We start from the raw sequence: 23,138 nt of genomic DNA on the forward strand, positions 1-23,138 counted from the left end.
GTGTTCTTGCACCAATTTTCCTCTTTAATTTCTTTTTTCTCGTTCTTGTAAATCTCCATAATCTTCTTGCTTGCATTCTTTGCATCCAATTCACTGCCTTTGTTTCTCTCACTTTACTTCTCATTCCTCATGGTTCTCTACCTACACTTTCAATTATGCTGCACTTGTTTGCGAACTTTCTTGACCTCTTCCGCCATTCCGTGTCCATGCTTTCCAGGTGCAGATACTTGGGTACGATAGCAACCCACTGCTTTTGATCCATTTTTCTGACTCTTTCTTCAAAACTCATATTACTCTGCGATTTTCCGTCTTCAAACGAGGCCTAACCCATGTTCTCTTGCTCTTCCTCATTTGTGGTTTTGCTGTCGGCTACCAAAGCCAACCAGCCTAACGGTCATTAGTTAATTACAAACCCCGACAATGTAACCGATTTTAGGCACAAAATGGTATTTGCGAATGTTAGCGCTTGCGTCATTACTCCTTTCTAGGTTCCACGCACAAGGTCATACTTATTGTGGCCCCAAAGTGCCCTATGTTTCAATATTGCTACAGTTCACTTCCCTTTTATTTTCAGGTTATCTTGGTGGGTGCTTGAACGAGTCTTTCCTTCGTTTATGCATACGTGGAGGTATTTATATTGCTTGGCTGTGGGTATGATTTGATAAAACGTGAGCAACAATGAAGACGGAGGGCATCCTTTTCTTGACTACTTGCTTAATTTCCGCTACTTCATTATAATTTCGGCCTTCTCATACAATTTTTTACTCAGTTGTCTCAATGTATCTCCCTCGGCAGCTCTATGAAATCTTCATATATGCCTTCGTAGTTTAGAGTATCCCATGACAACTCCCTGTCTAGGTTGTCGTAGGCTCCCTAAATATCAAGAAATGCCATCTACGAAGGCCTATTCTAAGCTACTGATATCTCTATGCACTAAGTTATAACAAAAATATTAATTCTTAAGCCTCTGCCTTGTCTGGACCCAATCTATCGTTTCCCGAGCACATAATTTTTGACCGCCCATTTCGACTGCTCTAATTATATGGTGTGTGTTGTCATTCTATATAGCACTGACGTTGCTGTAACTGGCATGTACGAGCTCATCCTATGCTTATGATTTTTGCCTTTATAGATGTGGTTCACCTTATTTTCACGCCATTGAACAGGAATTTTCTTCGCTTTAATCACTTGTTCGATGGCATTGTTAAGCTATGCCTCGCTCTTTGGACCGAGTTTCTTGATTAGCTGTATTGGAATTTCATCCGATCCTGCGGTGGTGTTATTTGCGTCATTTTCTTCAGAATTTTTCCAGCAAACATTTTCTGCGGCAAAGTTTGATCTCTCCGGCTTCTTCGTTTATGTTGCATCTCTTTCGGTCTGAACTAGGCTTCCTTTTGTGCCGCAGTTAGCCCTAACCTTGTCTGTCGTGTAACGCAGTGCGTCGTCTCCTTCAAAGATGTTACCGCCTTCATGTCTTATACTAGTCTGCACATTTTTAGTTGGAACTGCATGTGCCCTTACAGGGTTCCAGAATCCCTTTGGTGCGCCTTTGCCTCTTTTGCAAATGTTATGCACTTAACGTTCACTCTTGTGCTTAATTTATTTTCTTTTCCACGAGATCCCTCGCCACCCTTTTATTTTCTCAGTATTTGCTCCTTCCAAGGAGCACCTCTTCCTGGAATCCTAACTTCTGGACTCCTCGACGATCCCTAGTCGCTGGCTTGCACTGTTCTATAGCTTCCTTTATTTCCTTCTCTCACCACTTCCGTAGCTTCCTCTTCCCAATTCAACGGTCTTTTTTCCCTTTCCATCTTATCTCCATCTACGAACGTCTACCAGTTGTTTATATTGCTAGACTTTTGTAGGAAAGCCTCCATTTTCTTCTATATATTTTTGCAATCATTGTTATTTGCTTTTCATTCATTTTTAGAAATTGTGGCGCTATTGGTTCGTGTTTTGCGAAACCCTCTCCCAAATTTTAAGGTTACCTGTTTATGATAGCTACCCAGGCCATCTTTTCTATGTTCAGCTATCATTGTTTGGTCTAGTCGTTCGCAAACTGTTTCTGAGACTAAGGCGTAATCGACACGTGACTGCCTATTTCCGCACTGTCACGCTACCTGTTTATGAGACTTATCCTCCCTGTTAACTACAATAAGGCTACGTTCATCGCACAGATCCAGCACTTGAGAACCTTGTAATCAGAAAATCCGTCTAATTATAGCATGTGCGCATTAATATCTCCCGCTTATATCACCTAGCCTGATTTCTGGAACACATTATTATCGCCTATAATGCAATCAATTAATTCCTTATCTTTATCTTTGCTATCACTACCTGTCCATAGAAAGCTACTTCCAGACACGTCTTTTTTGTCTTGCCATGCACCATGAATCCATAAATTCTTCTTATTTGTATCTTATCTTCTGCCACTTCAGACCTCGTCTAATTAGTATGCCTATGCCTCCACCTTTCGTTGACTCAGCCATTTGCATACAAAATTGTCAATAACAGGCGGCTGCTCCAAATCTCCTAGAGGCGTTTTGGTGAAAGCGTACATGCTAATCGCTTCGTCATTCAGCTGCGTTTGAATTCCTAGCCATTTTTCCCTGCTCGCCACCATCCTGCACGCCTATGTACAAAATCTGAGCTCCCTGTGGTGCAATTCTGCCCTTTAGTGCTTTGTCGCTTCGTTGAATATTTTTCTTCCTTCCTGATTGATGAGGGCCCAATTAAAGAAGCTAGAGCCCGCACGGCAACTCGACATCCATCTGGCGCTGCTACACTTTCGCTAAAATATATCCCATAACGCACAAGAGCACCTTCGTGGCCTGCTCGTTCCACTTCTCAGTTGATGACCGTAAAATTCTTAGCCTCAGATAGCGTCCGAATTTATGTGTTTACCGCAAGCACTGCCTTTTCAATTACATATCCCTGCCTCTTAATCTCTGGCACTGGGCACACTGCGATTTGTACTTCATTTAAAGCATTCCGCAGGTCTCTTACTGCTTTGGTTATTTCCGTCGCTATTCCTGCCCCTCGTCTTTGCAGTGCGTCCATAACTCCGGTCATTATCACCACTGGATGCCTCTCCTCCAGTGTGTCCGACATGCGTTCCTTGGCTTTCGCTATCCGCTCCCTGATCGGTTTTCCGAGAAGCGCGCTAATCTGCACTAGCTAGTCTGTTCCTACCCTCTATTTCATGTTTCTCATGAAATAGAGGGTAGGAACTTTCCTCATGTTTGTATCATCAACAAAAACAAATCGACGCTTTTCCGTCTCCTTGTCACCGAAAGCTGCATCTAAGGCCGCTTTGCACTCCCCCGTCTCTCATCATCACCCCTCGCCTTGTCACCTTCCGCGGTCCACACATCAGTGGTAGCCCCTTAGTAAGCATCACTGGTGTTTCCGCTACTCCTTTCCGGCGTAGCAGTTTCTGCTTCCTTACCTTTTCTCGCTTCGTTAACAACCCCGTTTGCCGTGCTCGCATCGAAGTGTTCACCATTGCTTTGCGGAATGGCACCCCCCAGCTTAATTTCCGCATTGGCCAGCTTTCCTTCTACCTGCTTCCTCTGCTTCTGTTCGCTCTTGAGTTCCTTTCCTATCTTTCCAACTCGCTTAGCTAGCTTATCCTTCTCCTGCTCTAGATGGTCTAGCTGTGATCCTAGCGCACGCATTCTACAGATAAATGCCCCTCCGTTCGTATCGCAGTGACAAACCTAGTTTCTTCGAATACGTAAGAGTGTTCGCACTCAGAAAAACGGAACTTCGTCCTAGTAGCAATCATCAAATTGTGCCAACAAGGCAGCACGAAGTAACCCTGCTTGTGCCAAAAGCTAAGCAAAAATCTAAGAAAAAAATTGGTCGACGATTACGCTTCTTGGTAATGCAATCTTTGAGCGCAGCTCCTGCCTTATTTCAACAACAGGCAACCGCATACAGAACACGCCGTGCCGAACGGAGGCGGTTCTGCGTTTCGGATTGGGTAGCACACATCGCGATCCGCCGCTATCGAGCCGGCGCTCCGGTGACGTGCCATCGCAGCATCTGATAGTGGGTCATTGCCACAGATAGAGGGGAGTGATTGGAAATTATGATTTAATGTTTCTACTGAGGTGCGATGACGAAACGGGTGGAGAACAGGGGTATTGAGTAGAGGACACACACTCATTCACTCACAGATAAGCCTCAATGTGGCCGCACAAGGTTGTGGCAGGAAGTAGAAGTAAGGGGACGAAACGCTATAACGTTCTTTTGAGTCACCGCAATGGCAATGCGCCCCTTAAGGGGAGGTATGGGAGCAAGATTGTAGGCGGAAGAAATATAATCAGGCGAAAGCACTGCCAGAGGCAACAAATGCCACTGAGAAATGCGCCGCGCAAACGGGATAGCGAGAGAGACGGCTGAGAGCCGTACAGCCATGCGACGCGGAGACGGAGCAGTAGAGAGCCGTGTATCACCCGCAAGGCGGCAAGAAGCGCCCGCCGCAGGCACCGCGGCAGTGCCACGACAGTGGGAGAAGGCACAGCGACGGCGGAGTGGACGGTGGCAGCGAGAGTCACCAACACGTCGCTCCGTGGAGGACGGGGGTGAGAGAATAGACGAGAACATGTGATCCGGCTTTTGAGGAGGAGCGAAGAGAGCAAGATGGCACCAGGAGTGCGCGCAGCTAGAGCAGCGCACTGGCCCCAGCAACGGAGCTGGTTACGACGAGGCAAGAGGGCGACGCGAAGCGTGGGAATGGGCGCCAAGGGGCTGCCCTCTAAAGCTTTAGAAACTGAAAGTCATAAAAATAGTTAGTCAAGGTGGCTCGACTAGCCTAACACTCCTAAAGACAAATGAGCGAAAAATCAAATAAAAAGGAGTATCGCACTGGCACGCTGCCCTTGCTGCGCTGAGATGTCTCCTCCACTTGGTACGTCTCTTCCCTTTGGCGTCATTCGAGATCAGGAGGCGCGCGGCATCTGGTGGCGTTGCAACATGACAGCAGAAGCAGCAGTAGCGCCCGGAAGGCAGGGAGAAGAGGTGAAGAAAGCTTCCCTTCAACAACGTTTAGCTAGTATTAGTGCAATATGCTACACAAATGGCAAAAAGATCAATTTTATAATGAGTCAATAAGGACAGTAAAAGCCAAGCTAAAACCTGATTGCACCTGAAGTTTCCCGCACTGGCTTGTCAAAATGTGAAGGATTTACTGCGTTTGCATGAATAAATAGCTAACGTTTTAATATTAAAAAAAGACGAACCGCGATCGCGTGATCCCGTGAGCGGTGCCTAGCAAGGAATAGTCGCGCTGCGATCGCGCTGGAGATTTACTCCACACTATGTAGTGACGCACACAAAATACCTATTTGAAAAACCTAACACTAAACAATAGATCCGCGGCACAATGGGGGACCACCTTGCTCCACACAGAGCCGTATTGCCAGAAATTAACCGCCGAACGGGCGGTGAAAGCAATGCATCGGTCAACAGAAACCCCGCACTGGGAAGCCCGATTATCATGACTGATCGATAAGAATCACTGCACCGGTAAAAGCTTCTCTCTTTCTCTCTATTCACTCTCGCCCAAGCAGTAAAATTTTATTCTCTTGGTGCCTATTTTATAAATTGTGCCACTTTGCCCTTTCGCATGCCCTTTCGCATGCACAGTCCGTTTCACACTTAGTGGAAAACTTGGAGCGCATTGCATCGCGATGCGGCGACCGCTGAGTCAGGCGGCGGCAGCAGCTCGCGCAGGCGCAGGTGCTCGAGGGGCGAGGTCTTGAACGGCGTCATCTGCTACGGCGGCGCGCGCTGGCGGAAATGTCGGGAAGCGAGCTACTGTCAGGGGCAGTGCGCAGATTTCATCGTTACTGCGTGAACAGAGCCGGCATTCTTTAGTAAGCGTTGTGCAACGCCCACTGATACGCCTCGAAGGTAAGTTCATCGCTTAATGTTGCGGGGTAATCATAGACGACGTACTGATTCCATAGGTTCTTGACGGCCCGTTCCCGGAAGGCGACTATATATTCCAACACGATAGGCCACCGGTTCACACTGCTCGTGTTCTGCAAGAACTTCTCGATGAGCGCGCCGTCACTATCCTGGAGTGGCCGCCCCAATCCTCCACGCGTCAACATCATTTAAAATATCTGGGGCTCGTTTAAGGTATCGGTGGCGCACCACCCTCTCTATCAGTCGCCCGAGGATAGGCTTCGGTCCACCATCGTCAGCTACTGCGACGTGCTGAGAATGATCACATAGCTGATCAAGTCACTCTACGCTTATCCCTACACTCTACAAGAATATCCCTACAGTCACTCTACAAGAATATCCCTACACAGTGACTTACAAGTAGGGATGCCAACGCCAGGACCCAGATTGCCTCTCTCGCTACCTAGTAGAAGACGCAACCTCTACGTCTGATATTGACACCGACGCCTGTGTTCTCTCTGTTTTTCCACTGCTCCATGTCGCCGACGAGCAGCGCCGTGACCCGTCCTTGCGTATCATCATTGACCACCTGGAATCGTCCATCGCCGACAGTTCCCTTCACTTATTCACACTTCAAGATGGCGTACTCTACCGCCAGAGCGTTCACCCCGACGGCTCTGCATTACTCCTTGTGATCCCTAAACACCTTTGCTCGCCTGCTCTCCACGAACTTCACGACCTCCCTACTGCCGGTCACCTGGGTGTGTCACGTGCCTACGACCGGATCCGCCGACACTTCTTTTGGCCAGCGTTCGCTCGCTACGTTCGAAGATACGTAGCTGCGTGTGAGAAATGGCAGTGACTCAAGACATCATCAACGCTTCCTGCTGGGTACCTTCGCTGGGTACTTACTCGACATACCGGCAGAACTATTCTTTCGGGTTGGTTTGGATTAATTTAGCCATTTTCCTCTTTCTACCTCTGGGAACAGGTGGATCGCTGTGGCCACGAATTACGCCACACGCTACGCCACCACCCGAGCACTTCCTACAAGCTGCGCCCCAGATGTCACCGATTTCCTTCTACGCGATGAGATTTTGTTACATGGAACTCCGCGACCACTTCTCGCAGACTGTGGCCGGACATTCCTATCAGAAGTTATCGCGGACATCCTGCAGTCCTGTGCCACGAGGCACACGCTATCCAAGTCATACCATCCACAAACAAATGGTCTCACGGAGCGATTCCATCGCACTCTCACAGACATGCTCCAGACTGGGACCTCGCTCTACCGCTTCTCACATTTGCTTACAATTCCTCACGTCACGACTCCGCCGGTCATTCCCCATATTTCCTTCTATTCGGCCGAGAACCAGCACTGCCCCTCCACACAACCCTCTCTGTTCACGCGGCACCGACCAGTGTGTATGCCCTTGACGCCATCGCCCGCTGTGCTCACGCAAGGGTAATTTCCCGTCGTCACCGCCTTCTGAAATTCAAGGAGAGTCAATGACGTTTGTATGACCGGCGACACCAAGACGTGCGCTTCCCGCCTGGTTCTTTGGTGCTTCTGTACTCTCCGTCGCGTAACAATATATATATATATATATATATATATATATATATATATATATATATATATATATATATATATATATATATATATATATATATATATATATATATATATATATTCACGTTTTTATTTTTTCAGTTTGTACGCATGCATCCACGAGCAAACAGAGAAGCTCTTAAATATTACATGACATGGTATCCTAGGAGGCGTTTATCCTGCTTTCTAGCTTAATGACTGTAATAACGTTTAAAAATCTCTGATCGACAGACAACAGCACAATAAATTAGGCAATGCGCTTTGCACTCCTGCCTCCATACTTAATTCACCGCCTCTCCCCCCCTCCCCCCCTCCGATGTTGACAGGCAGCCACCGGTGAAAAATCACTATGACAAAGCAGTTATAGCTTTCCATTCGCGCACAACAAAACATTTTGTATAATATAAGGAATGCAGGGAAACAATGGCCGTGTTTTTGTTTAAACGTGTCCAAGTGCTTCTATTCATTGTTACTATATTTTGCTCAAGTTTGTTTCGATAAGCAGCCCTTGCGGCAAATGCGAATTCTAAAGTGGCCTGTCACATTTGAATAAATACGTATATGCTGCATTTTGCAGAACCTAAGTGCCCGTGATGTTAGCAAATAAATAACGCAAAAACTTGCACAGCTGCTATCAAAATTGTCCTGCCGAAAAATGTAACCTTAAGGACAACGCTTTCCCGCATAATAACAATGTGATTTCCGACTTGGTACCGCTCTTCCAGAAACCGTGTTTGCCTGACAACGCTACGCTGGCATGTTTACGACGAACCAAATGTCAAAAAAAGGAAGAGAAAGAAAGCGCCACATAGAAGAAAAGTATTTGTCTGGCTCTAGCCGTTGCCTTTTGTATATGTGTTCCTTCCTTCGCATTTATTACCTAGCTTAATTATTGCTTCCGGTTATTAATTCGGCTTTGCCCTTTAGAAAACGAGTGCGTCAGACTGAATGATTAAGAAGATAGCTCGGTGTGAGAAGCGTCAAAACGAAAAAAATAAACGAAAATCGAACAACTTACTTTTTTTCGTCTCATGTGGGGTGTTCTAAGTGGCATAAATTACATTTCTCCGATGGGAACAACTTAACTGACAGTCCTTGCGGGACCAGGGAACATGTCGCGTAATTTTGAGGAATGCTTTGTACGACACGCCCCTGTCGTCCAAGATTCCATTAGTCTACCCGCAGCCCACTTAACGCTCTTCGCGTTCTCTGCTGGGAAACCATGCGTTTCCCAAAGGTTTGAGGTTTGGGTAAGCCGCCGTTAATTTTTTTATTGAAATCGTGATAAGTGTCGACGACGACCATATGTGGAATGACGACACATGGTCTTTTTGGCACATTCCTCATATTAAAAAAAAAAAGTATCTTGTAAGACCAGAAGAAACTCATGTTTGGAAACTCAATGTTTGGAAACTCATGAGCTGTGCAAGCAAAATAGAGCATATCCCGTCGCAATATTGTAGTAGTTGCAGGGAAACGCAAAGAAAAAAAAAGCGAAAACGAGAAACACCACGCATGGGACAAAGTATGGACACATCCGCATATGCGGGGTTACGAACACGAAAAATGTCATGGCACATGTGCGCAGTTAAAGGAAATACGACAAAAAAGATAAAAAAATGCGCAATGACAAAACAGTCAAAAGCGAGCTACCCCGCAAAAAAAAAAAAAAACTCAAAAATGTGTATTATACACATATATGAGAAGAAATGCGCAATGCCGGCAGTACGCCGGCAAGATTTTCTCTAAACACGTTAACGTAATGTTTCACATAATGCTTACGCATGATCTCTTACAAGTAGGTCGCGTGCCTACAAGACCCTTTCAGTTCAGTACCGGATATTGTGTTACTTAACCACGATTTTCCTGAAGATGCTGTCGACAAAGGTCGAGGTCACTTTGATCATGATCTTTAGTACAGTTCTTTTATTTTGTTGCGCTAACGAGACAAAATTTTGTAAGTTCGGCGTTTGAAAGTCTACGCAAGAGCTAGAGACGCTTGTATATTTCAAAATATGGAAGCATGCTGCGACAGAACCAATGTGACGGATCAGAGAGACACCGATCAGAGATGGGTTGCGATGTCCGAGCCCCCTCCAAACGTTTCTGGGGGATGCCTGAGCCACCCCCTAAAATTTCCTTACCAAATTTATGTTACGCACATCATTTTAGGTCCCTGTTTAGGTACCTCTTCCTTTTTATTTAAAATTTTATTAGACCGCATCTCTTAAGCCCCCGTTCCTGCGTGGAGTGGCATTTCTCGGCGTCCACAGCGTAACCTAGCGAACGAACACAGCGAAGGATGAAAGAACAAAAGCGGAGGAGGAAGGTATGGCGAAAGCGTGAGGAGAAAGCATAGGGCCTCGCAAGACAGTGCGGCGACGAGAGCTGCGGGATGGTGACAGAGTATCGCGCCGTCGTCGGTTGACCAGTGGGGCCACCAATAAGGCATGCGGTGAGCACGTGTACCGATACCATATAGGGAAACAAATGGCTGCTTCAGCAGAGCTCTGTCTGATGAAGGCTGCTTCGAATCGCGCATATGCGTCACCCACGCGCTGCCTCTCGCGACCTCCCGATTAACAACGCAGCCGCGCCACACTTCGCTCCATTTGCAATGTGCCGCCACATAGGGTACTACATCGCGAAATATAAACGTGTACAGAGCCGCGCTCAACTTTCGCATTACGGAGTATCGCAATCCTCAATGAATATTTGTGGTTAAAAGCTTACTGCATCCCTGTTGACTTGGACATGCACGACCATTAATTCATACTTTCGCTTTATTTCTGCAAATGCTCGCAATAGAAGCATTACAAGCATTAGAAGCACGAGCGCATTAGAAGCACCACTGGCTTCTACCTCATCCGTACAATCTTACTTTATTATGTTTCTTTTTTTTCGCTGTTTATAGACAATATATTTGTGTATATACACATGACAAAGTTTATTATATATTTAAAGTCAAGGAGGTAGCCAACTAACAATTACTGCTAATGGTATGGATAGCCTATGACTAGACAATGAATATTGTGCTGCATGTTCACCTCCCTTCAAATTGCTTTGCGTGCTTTCTTGACTTTAATGAAAAAACTGCACATTTCAGTCGCCCCTTTGGCCGAGTTTTTCATCAACGACGTGTGAACTGCATGTGCATCATAGGTGTGTCAGTAAAGCTTCACTTTCCAGTAGGCAATGCTAACGGCTCATGAAGATAAAACCCTTCTAATAGTTAACAAGATTTATTGGGGATGGAAACATCACCACTTGTATGCAGGGTTGAATACTTTATATTATACACTCATTAACTGAAATAGAACCAAGCCGCTTTCGATCAAAATCAGAATCAAAGCAAGTCGTGCACAGCTGCGCTCTTACTTGGACTTACAGTAAACAAAAAGAAAAAGACAAGCGGTGGCTGTTTCGCTGCAAAGGCGAAGCAGTATTAGTAATAGCGAATTCAAGCGGCATATACACAGGGGCGCGTCTGCTTCATTACAATGCCCCGGGAGCGAAGCGTAGCCATCCTGGCGACTCAGGGCCCGGAGAAGATGAGCGGGTCGTAATACGGTTTTAGGGGGTTGACATGTATTGTCTTTCGCCCACGACGACGCAGGTCTGGTGACATGGTGAGCGGCTCGACGATGTAGTTGACCGGTGAAGTGGCCTCGATGATACGGTAAGGACAGTGATAACGCGCCAGGAGTTTGGAAGAAAGGCCAGGAATGTGGGCTGGTATCCAAAGCCACACAAGCAAACCAGGAGCAAAGTTGTGCGGTGGTTGATGAGCACGGTCATGTCTTGTCTTTGACGTTCTCGAGTATCACTAGTCAGGGCGCGTGCCAGCTGACGGCAATCTTCAGCATATTTGGCGACTTCGGAAAGCGGAGTATACTCGGTAGCGTCAGGGTGGTACGGCAGTATGGTGTCCAAAGGGCATGAAAGCTCACGGCCATACCCAAGGAAAAATGGGGAAAAGCCGGTGGTTGCTTGCCTCGCGGTGTTGTTCGCGAGCGTAACAAAGGGGAGTACGGTGTCCCAGTTGGAATTGTCGGATGAAATATACATCCGCAACATGTCGCCAAGTGTGCGATTGAAGCGCTTGGTCAGACCGTTGGTTTGGGGATGGTAGCGGTCGATTGGCGATGAATTATCCTGCACTCAGCGAGGAGGACTTGGATGCCTTCCGACAGGAAGACACGGCCCCTATCACTCAGTAATTCTCAGGGAGCACCGTGGCGAAGAACAAAATTGCGAAGGATGAAAAAACCAACGTCAAGGGCGGTCGCTGCTGGCAGAGCTGCAGTCTCAGCGCAGTGAGTAAGGTGATCTACGCCGACAATAATCATCCGATTTCCACACCCGCTGCATGAAAACGGGCCGTAGAGGTCGAGACGGGCATGGTAGCGGCTTCAAGGTCATGCGAAACGCTGGGTAGGTGTCTTGCCTTGCTGGCATGTAGTGCAAGACTAAATGTACTTTTGCGCAAAGTGGTACATGCCACTCCAGTAATAGCGCTGGCCCAACCTTGTGTAAGTATTGAGGACGCCGGCATGAGCGCTTAGGGGATCAGCGTGAAAAGACGCGCAGACGTCAGAACGCATATGACGAGGTATAGGGAGAAGCCATTTGCGTCCGTCGGGCATGTAGTTGAGGCGATACAGAATGTTGTTCCGCACGGAAAAGTGGGTTGCTTGGCGACGCAGTGCTCGTGTCGAAGGGACATCAGACGGAGCAGCAAGGTAGTCAAGTAACATTGCAAGGGTTGGGTGCTTGCGCTGCTCTGTGAGGATGTCAGTGATGGTGAACGGTGACAGGGCGGACGAGGAAGCTGACAAAGACGCCAAATCAGGTGTCAGTGGGGAGCGAGAGAGCGCTTCAGCGTCGGAGTGCTTGCGACCCGAGGGGTACATGACGCGGATGTCGTACTCTTGCAAGCGAAGCGCTCATGTCTCAACCGTCCAGACGGGTCAAGAGTTAACGGAATCAGAATAAGAATTAACGGCAACTTTGTGAAGTGTTTGACATCAAGAAACGACAAAAATTCAAGCGTCAGGGATACCTCAATGCAGCTCCGAGATAAAGAGGTCGCATTATTAGATTGTTGGCGCACTTTCTCCGAATCAATGAAATGCTTGACTAGCATGCTATACCAGTTTCGTTAATTTGATACGGGTCACATTGTTGAAGTTGACGCATGCGTTGCGGCTTCGTTGTCGGCGCTACCATGTTTATTAAACTTTGAGTTGTTAGTCCAGCGCTTGTCTTGTGCTTTTCTACTTTGTCTTCGCCATTGTTCCCCAAAGTGAACTATACTTGCTTTTGTCCCGCGGACATCAGCTGGCCTAAATATATTAGAGTGTCGATAATGTTTTTTTTTAAATGGCGTCTCTGATGTGTCATGGACATGCTAATATCTTGCAGGTATCAGCTTCAATACTAGTAAATAACCCAGCCGTTAAACTTCAAAAAAGCCGGTTTTTAAGAACTATTGAGTTCTTATATATTTCTTCTTTTAAGCACTACGATGCAAAAATGTGCTACGCCAGTTATACTCCTATATGCAAAGGAATGACTAATCAATTGTCACTAACTACTGTGCGAACACATTGGTCGCAGAAACGCCACTCCAACATGAACAAGCCAGGTACGTTTGCTGTTTATTTTTTAACGAACTGACATAATTCTATTCTGCCCTAATACCTGGGGAATACGCATATTAATTCCTGCTCTTGATATGCTTGACCCACCATGTAGCAACATGAATAGACATTATATAAATTGTTCTCCGTTTACTTGAAATAAGAACTTCCGAAATAAGAGAGGGGTATGCAGGCAGTCTGCGCAAACAAATACGAAGCTTCGGCAGATGGCACATTGTCAGCCAGCAAATATTTATCTTTAACTGTACTCCTTGCCACTCTCTGAGCATCAACACCTTGATTTTCTTATGTGCAGTACAACAATCTCACGCGTTGCCACTGCAGCGATGGAAAAGCTTGTTAGTTCGCCGGATAACAAATGTTCTCTATGACGTAGTAGTTCTGCGGAAACCCGCAAGGTGGAGAGAAGTAATGAATGAAGGAATTAATGAAGGAGTTGATGAAACCTTGGGGGTTTCCGCAGAACTACTACGTCAAACACTTGCCTTTGCTTCGTGTGTTGTCGAAAAATTCGACTTCGCTCTGCCATCTGCTAGCCACCTGGTTAGCTCAGATGGTAGAGCGGCTGCCCCGGAGAGGCGGTGGTCCCGGGTTCGAGTCCCGGACCAGGGCGAATTTTCTTCAACTCTTAGGCTTTTCTTTTGAGGAGCCCGTATGGGTTTCCTTTGTAGCAATTCCTACGAATGGGTGGATGTCTGACTTTTCCCTTCATTAAATGTTCTCTATATGCGCATATCATTTGCTTCGCTCAGTCATCCTTGTTCATAATGCAGTACGTTATCTGTACAATTGGCGCATGAACGACCCCAAATAGAATCCTTATTGAAGTATATTTCTCGATAGAGCGCCATCTAAGAAAGCAATGGAAATCGCATCTGACCTTGTTCGCATAATTGCATTGGTATACCCGCCGTGATGGAGCCTATAGTGAACAACATGACAGTATCGCAGAAGCTTACCTGATGAATAGCAGTTGATGAATGGCAGATGAATTTGCCCAATAATTCACAATTGCTACATTAAAGGTCAATAGTGGATAAGTATATTTGCTGGCTAGGAGCATTAACATTAGTGCCATTTTGGAAACATGGGGTCTTAAATGGTCCTGCGAAATACAGTGGTGTTTTCGCGTCCGCAAGCAGCTTGGAACGTTTTGAAATGCAGTTACAATGTTTTTCATCATTAAAACAACTTGAACAGCAATAACATTGATTTCTTAGCAAGTCTTGGATGTTGTAATCTCAAAAGTCATGCTAGCCTTAGGCCTTAACTAAAAAACAACAAATGGTGGGTTACTGCGGCTTGACCACACTTTCGTAGTCGTAACCTTTTCCCTGTCGTCTTTTAGTAAAAAAAAAGTTATTCATTATTGTTAATTAGCTACTACGGTATTGCTATATGTAGGTGAAGTTGTGCGTGTCTCTTGAGGCCATTCAAATGAAAAAGGTAAACTGCGCGCTGTGCTTCACTAAACTTTTTTTTTCAAATATCTCTTCAAAATACAAAATGAAACGTTGATTTGTGCGAGATACAGGAAGATGGAATGAGAAGGTTATTAAGGCACCTCCACCTAGTCACAAAGAAACACAGTGTACCACTACACCTCCAAGTGTTTCCTTTAGTGCCTTTAAACGTATTCTGATTTTTCAGGTGCACAAGTGGTAGAAACTTGGACAGAGTAAGCAACAGGAAAAAGCACCGTGCGAAAAATAATTGCGCCACTAAGGGAAAAGATGGGAAGGTGGCACTAGACGCACGTTGGCAGCTACTGTGTTCTCAAAAAGAGTTACGAAGGGACGCTTAGGAAGGACACAGGGCCACTGTTGTAAACAAGCCGTCGGGTAGCGTTAAACCCAAGGCCTTGATGTTCGACTCGGCAATAAACCCGTTGAACGTTGATGCCATTACGGTGGCAATAAAACGACAGACCTTTTATCGCACACACTTTCGATGACAAAACGTTGGAGGTTATGTTTCTGCTCTGGGCCTCGACCAAATATTCATTGGAACAAAAGTGAGCCCTCCGTTATTTTACCTCATCTTTTTGTTCTTGCCCTTGTTGTTACTCGTACAAAAGCCCTCAGGGTCACAACCACGCTGTTTTTCAGATTGCACGCAAGATGACTGTCTATCTTACGGACCTCCATATTTATGTACTTTCCGCCAGCCTTTATGTTCATAGTAAATTCTAAACGTCATCAGCGTTTTTCCTTCGTCATCAAACTGCTTAGACCGCAAGAAATATCTGCTTGGTGCCATTGTCACAATAAGGAAGGCACAGACCATCCGATTCAAGTTATTTATCCTCGCTGAAAGCATTCTCGCCTTTTTCATCATGTTACTAGTCGGTGCTGTTTACTCGGAAGCGGACACATGCCGCGAACGGTTGTCAATTTTAAGCTGACTGTGCCTTGTCCTGCTCTTGAGAACATATCTACTTTGGTACACCTGACGGAGACGCCCCTACGTTTTTAAGTTAACCTTTCACTAAAAGTTATCCCTCTACGCCGCAGAGTTGAGCAGAGCGCGGTCCCTTCTATGGTACAGACTCCGCAAATATCAACAATTGCCGCGGACGATTATTAAGCGCAGAGACCACTGCGGCCGAAGTGTGTCGCAAATATATTGATACATGAAAGTCTTTTACAAAGGCAAAGGCGATAAGGATAAGAAGCACGTACAGGCCAGGGACAGTAACAACGACGATATATAGAATGGCAATGAAAGCCATAAAATTATGGCTGCCGCAGTGCAAAGAGAAAAATCAGAAACCGGGGGAACTACAGCATTGGTTTCGATCCGACATACACTTGGAGAATCATATTTTGTAGTCCCTCAGTTCAGACATTTCAATAGCTCCGAATAAATCTTTACGGATAGCATTTCAAATTGTTGAGGAAGCAGACGACAACGTAGACAGCAAACTTTCATGGAGTATTCTCAAGCAGAAAGGCATAGCGGACAATTTTGTGGAGCTGCACAAGGATATGTATACAGGGTGTCCCACATAACTTGAGCCAAGAATTTAAATATGAAAGGCACGTCGGAAGCGAATTGAACCAAACGCATACTATTCGCAACAGCCTATAATAATTCAGAGAATGTTTGGTTTTCCCCGTAAATGACGAATTATTTGAGCTTAATTACCCAACTTTTTTTGGGTGATGACCCCAAGTATGAAACGCCGGTTTGTAGAGCACCGTCAGTAACCACCGATCGAGTTGTCTCATTCACGATATCTCACGCAGTCCTTTTTTTCTGGGTTGCGAAGAAAGCCCGCGAAATATAAAATAAAGCAGCGTGATGCAGCACTTGCGCCGCGGTAGCCTGCTGCTCTCAAGCCAGTAAAGCTGTCGTCTTTTGTAGCAGATAGCTACGGACTGCACCGCACAATTTGATCTGTCAAAGGACTGAGTCACCTACAACCGTGCCATCATTATCACTATCATTCACAAATATCAGAAGCCTGCTACCCAGGCGTGGCCATGTGGCCTCGTTTCTTGGCGATTGCAATTCTGATATCGTTGTTCTCACTGAAACGTGGCTACATCACGGAATAACCGATAATGAAATCATCGTTCGCGATTATTTTTTAACATCTACAGGTGTGGCCGCGTTGGAAAAGGAGGTGGTGGCGTACTCTTGGGCGTCAAAAGAACTTTTAGATCCCATGTCATTAACACCAATTCGTGTATTGAGATCTTATAGGCTGAATGCCTAAGACTTCGCCACAAAGTGTTGATTGGAGGCTGCTATCACCCTCCCAATTTGAATCAGTACTTTCTCGTTGAACTGCACAGTCGCATTGTAAAAGCAATTAACATCTGTCAGGTTGATATCACTTATCTTCTTGCAGACTTCAATTTTCTACTGATAGGTTGGAATAAACTATAATAACCTGTCGATCGTAAACTGAATTCATTTCTTTACCGTTAGATTATATTTTCTTCCAAATGGTTACCCAACCCACCCACGGTATTAACAGCTTAGACTTAGTCCCTACCAGCGCCCTTGAAACATTTGGTGAAGGGATTTATATAGAAGCCTTGAGTGACCATAAGTTGCTTCAACTTGCTCTTAATGCCCTCTTGCAGTCTACAAGTGTTACTAAGAAAACTCTCCGTGACTGTAACAAAGGCGACCACCACACACACACAAAAAAAGAACTTGAGACGTTTCTTTCTCACACGTGATTACCTTATTTTTTTGCTCGGTCAGTTAACGAAAACTGGCTTCTTTTCAAGGAAAAACTCTGCGCATTAATAAGAAAGTATATTCCGCTGATCGATATATCTGGTGATAAAACTAATCCATGGTTCACCTAATACCTTGGAAGGCTAAGTAATAAGAAGAAACGGTTATACACGAACGGCAAAGCACACTGGCTCGCCCATGGCTTGGGACAAATACAATATATGTTCGGAATATTACTGCTCAGAGGTAAGTGAAGCTAAAGATAAATACTATTCTCTCGATCTACCATCGCTTCTTAAGTTCAACCCACAAAAGTTTTGGCAGGAAATATCACCTAATAACAGTTCGCACCACATTTCGTTAGCTGGTGAGAAGTTCTGCTTCCTGATAGTGAATGCACCGCGGTCTTAAACACGTTTTCTTTTCATCCATATTTACAAATGAAGACCTTTCACTCATTCCTGAAGTCACTGATTTCGGGCTGCCAGTACATGGACGCCATCGATATTAATGAGAATGGTATCACACGTCTCAATAATAACCTTCAAATATATAGCTCTTCAGGCACCGATAATATTAACTCTAAACTTTTAAAAATACAGCTTCAATATCTAGGAAAATTTTGTACCATATTTTCTGCCAGTCATTTTAACCTATCCAGCTCCCCTCTGATTGGAAAATGGCTAAAGCGGTACCTGTGTACAAAAGTGGCAGCAAGAATTCCCCTGAAAACTACCGTCCAGTTTCATTAACCTACATTTGCTACAAAATTCTCGAGCATATTATAGCATCTCACATATATGAACATGTTGAATCGAATAGTTTTTTCTTTACTAACCAGCACGCCTTCAGGAAAGGTCTGTCTTGCGAGACACAGTTCCTAGAGTTCACTACTGACGTACATTCTCACAAGGAACATAACCTTGAAAGAGATAGCTTATTTCTCGACTTTCTTTTTTGAATGAACGAATGAATGATCGAATTAATTAATTAATTAATTAATGTTTATTTTTACAGAAAAATACAAATAATTTGTGTGAAAGAGGCTGACAAAAAAGGCACGAATGCCTGACTAAGTGTCATCCCTTTCCCCGACCCGTTCCCACGGCACAAGGCACTCAAGCCCACAGGGTAAGCATGGTACACAAAGTGGATACATACACAATAAATTAAAAGCACATGAAATACGTACCACAAATATTGAATGTGATTTGTATACAAAAGAATGAGTAGTCATACCTGAAGCGACAACAACTACATGGTAATTTCTTTTAAATGCTTAAGGACGGTGACTCACTTATTACAGTGAGTAAGCCAGGGAGATGATTCAGAAAATCAGCAACTATGAATGCTTGCTCTTGCATGCTGTAATTTCTCCGGATCTTGCGCTTGTTGAAAGTTAAGTGCCTTGTGTTGTATTTATGTTCATTTGGAAGCTATGCTCTGAAAAAGGCACTTTCATTGAGTCTTACCTCATTAAATATTGCAATGGCTGTTTTGTGTTAAAATACAATTTTTATTGAAAAGCGAAGAGGAGAAGATTCTATAGGGCACATTCTCAATAAGAGAAATTATGCGTTTCTGCAAGGTTAGTAAACTATGGATGTTGGTTTTCGCCGTGTTACACCGGATAGATAAACAGTATTGGAGGCGCGAGTGCACTAGGCTATAGTATAATTGTTTTTTTAATCTAGAGCGTAATAGATGCTCTAATTTGTTAATAACACCGATGGATCTTGCAATGTTGGTTTTAATGCTGCTGACATGACTTGACCAATTTAAATTTTCTTCAAACGTAACACCAAGGAACCTGTGGGGCGTAGAGCGTATACTGAATTAATCACGGAATTATAATACTAAGCTATCGTCAATACCCTTATTACGAGGTTGAAAAATAATGTATTTGGTCTTTTTATTGTATAATTCCAATTTATTTGCTCTAAGCCAGTCTGAAAGATACTGAGTCAAATATTTATTTCCTGCTCGAGAGTAATCAAGCTTCCACCAGAAAACGGATGGTTACGTAGGAAGACGCCAACGAAATGCTATATACAAGTATATTTACAAGGCAATACGCCGCACTGGGCCAAGAGGCAAGAGCCCGCGCTAGCCTCTAATCGTCGTCGTCGTCGTCTACACCCTGCTCGCCTCTTTGTCATCGCAAATACTGTTCCGTAGAAATATGTTAGTGTCATCAGCATACATGATTATGTAAGGTGTTAGAGGCACGTTTGTGATGTTATTAACCTATAACAAGTGGCCCTAGGATGGACCCCTGCGGAACACCGTATTTGATTTCACCCATTACTAATTTGGAATGACAAATGTCTGTGTACGCTTGGATAGATGATTTTAAGTAGGTTAATATCAGTTGATTGATTGATTGATGATTGATGTTTAATGGCGCAAGGGCATGTAAGGCCAACGAGTGCCAGGACATGTGTTATGGTTTAGTAAAATTGTGAGATTAGGACTATGATTTAATATAAAGGCTGTATAGATGCCTACACGTAAGATATATCTTTAAATACTAGTGGATGAATTCTAAAATAATTACTAAGATAAATATAGGGCTTTAAATGCATTTGATACAGGCACACATATTAAATTATTCTGGATTGTCCAAGTTCCTTGGTGTACAATTCTTGCTTACGCAAGAAGCGCAAGAGCTCCGACATACTTTTGTGCATCAGACTGTGCCTCACCTGTGAGGCGCAATCTGAAGGTTAGGATGGTATGAGATGATGTCGAGAAAGTTAACTTGCGCAAGATAATTAAGCACTGTATTATAGTTAAAAAGTGCATCCTCTGATAAGAACATCGAGGGATGGCGTGGTATATGGTGTGAGTAGAGTTCTCTAAAATGAGTCAATCGGTGTCGGTGAAGTTCGGGACATTGAATGAGGACATGTAGGACGGTTAAGTTCTCACCGCAGCGCGTGCACGTCGGTGGGTCAGTTGCAGTCAAGAGGTATTTGTGTGTGCCGTAAGTGTGTCCTATTCTGAGTCGTGCCAGTGTGACTTCAGTGTGTCTATGAAGCTTCAATGGGAAAGATTTGGTTAACTGCGCTTTAAGCAGGTGGAGCTTATTTTCAACTGCCTTGTCCCATTCAGCTTCCCAATGATTACGGAGTGCCTTTCGTACCACAGGTTTCATGCTCACACCAGGTATCCAGCTTACATCAACGGTATTCCGATGAGCCGCTTGTCCAGCATTTTTGTCTGCCATTTCATTGCCTGTGATCCCAGAGTGGCCTGGCACCCAGCATAGAACCAGAGCAAGGTTTTGTTTATGCGCTACGTGGATCTGTTTAAGGAGCTGGTTAATTACAGGGTTTCGGCTTGGTTTGCCACAGGACAGGGTTGTGACAACGCTTAAGGAATCTGTGTATATTATAGTTTTCTATCTTGTGTTGTACTATATACTCAATAGTGATCAGAATACCGTACGCTTCCGCTGTAAAGATCCTGCTATGTTTATGTAAGGTTTTAGAGTTGGAGACGTTTGGGCCATGGGCTGCACATGATACCGAAGTTGCTGTCTTTGAACCATCAGTGAAAAATGCCATAGATCTATACTTCTCTTCGAGGGCCAAGAACTGTTGCTGAATGAGGGCATTTGGACAACTCTTTTTGTTAAGTTCTGTAAAGGGCAAGTCACAGGTGACTGTACATTCATCCCAAGGTGGGATGGGTTCAATGTAGTCGCTTCCCTGCAGATCTATGAAATCAACTCCGAGTTATTCTGCAACGGATTTTACTGCTAACGGGAACGGCGGTGCGTGTGAAGGCCTGTTTGAATACAACTGACATGTGGACTGATCACTTATGAGTGCTTTGCATGGATGTTGTTTAAGGGACATGATTTTATTGCGTAGGTGACTCCGAGATATGTACGCTGATAATCCAGTGGCCACTGATTCGACTCTGCGTAGAGACATTGCACAGGACTGGTGCGGAAGGCACCAAGTGCTAGGCGGATACCTAAGTGATAGATAGGATTGAGTAGCTTAAGTGCTGTCTTTGAAGCCGACTGATAAACATTACATCCATAGTCTATGCGTGACAACACAAGGCTTTTAAAAAGAGATAGGAGACAGTGCCTTTCTGTTCCCCACGACTGGTGAGATAAAATCTTTAAAAGGTTCGTTGTTTTAACACATTTCAGCTTCAACTCTTTTAAATGCTGCATGAAGGTTAGCTTGGTATCGAAGATTACACCCAAAAATTTTTGTTCCTTTCTAATTACCAGGCTTCTCCCATTCACCGTAATGCAAGGGTCAGGACATACCCCTCTTCGTCGGGAAAACAGCACACAGGTAGTCTTTTCTGCACTGAATTCAAAACCGTATACGTCTGCCCATTGGGCGAGCCGATTAACAGTTAACTGTATCTGGCGTTCATATATGGACAGATTGCAAGATTTAAAGCTGACTTGGATGTCGTCCACATAGAATAAGACACCACGGATGGTATAGCAGAGCGGAGAGAGTTCATTTTAATTAGGAAAAGTGTGCAACTTAGCACTCCTCCCTGTGGTACGCCGTTTTCTTGAAAAAAAGTGCACGAAAGTACACTGCCGATTCTTACGCGGAACTTCCTTTCAGACAGGTAATTCTGCAAGATTGTCAGCATATAACCACCAATTCCATAGGACGCCAGGTCTTGCAGAATACCGTATCGCCATGCTGTATCATATGCTTTCTCAAGATCAAAGAATACAGATAGACAGTATTGGCTGTGTACAAATGCATCACATATATATGACTCAAGGAGAACAAGATTATCGGTTGTAGACCTTGCTCTTCGGAAGCCAGATTGTTGAGGATCCAATATGCTATTATATTCCAAAAAGAACACAAGGCGACGGTTAATCATTTTTTCAAATACCTTAAGTAAACAGCTTGTGAGTGCAATCGGTCTGTAACTGTTAACTAAGGAAGGGTCTTTGCCGTGTTTGAGTATTGGCAGGACTATTGCCTCCTTCCAAGACGAAGGTATATGACCTGCTGCAAAAATCTTATTATACAGACCTAAGATACAGTTCAGGGTCTCAGAAGGCAGATTCTTGATTATTTCACATGTTATGGTGTCAGAACCTGGAGCCGAGCTACCACAAGAGCTTAGGGCAAGCTTGAGTTCATGGATTGTTAGTGGTTTGTTGTATCCTTCTGATGACAACTTGGTTGGACGCAGAGGGATATTTTCAGCTATTTTTTTATGGTGTAAGAACTTTTCGGTATAATTTTCGGAGCTTGATACCCTCTGGAAGTGCTCACCAAGGGTGTTAGCTTGATCTTCTATATGATCGCCAGAGCCAGTGATGAGAGGAAAAGGATTTGGATGTTGCCCTTTCAGTTTACGTACCCTATTATACACTTTGCTAACACATGTGTATGAGTTTATGGAGGATACGCAGCGTGTCCAGCTTTCTCTTTCCGATACTCGGCGGATACGGTGGCCATATGCCTTGCACCGCTTAAATTCTATTAGATTTTCTGTGGTTGGGTAGCGTGAAAATCTACTCCATGCTTTGTTCTGGAGTTTCTTTGCAGTTTCACAGTCTTTGTTCCACCACGGTTTTGGATTTACGTTATTTGTGCAGGTCTGAGGTATGCAGTTTTTAGCAGAAACGACGATATGTTCAGTGATGTAGGTGGTTAGTTCCTCAACCCCTAGGTGGTCCACATCTTCCAGGCACAGTTTACATATGTTTCTGAATTTTGACCAGTCTGCACTATGAAGTTTCCACA

This window comes from Dermacentor andersoni, chromosome 2, assembly GCF_023375885.2.
Source record: "Dermacentor andersoni chromosome 2, qqDerAnde1_hic_scaffold, whole genome shotgun sequence".
NCBI lineage: Eukaryota > Metazoa > Arthropoda > Arachnida > Ixodida > Ixodidae > Dermacentor > Dermacentor andersoni.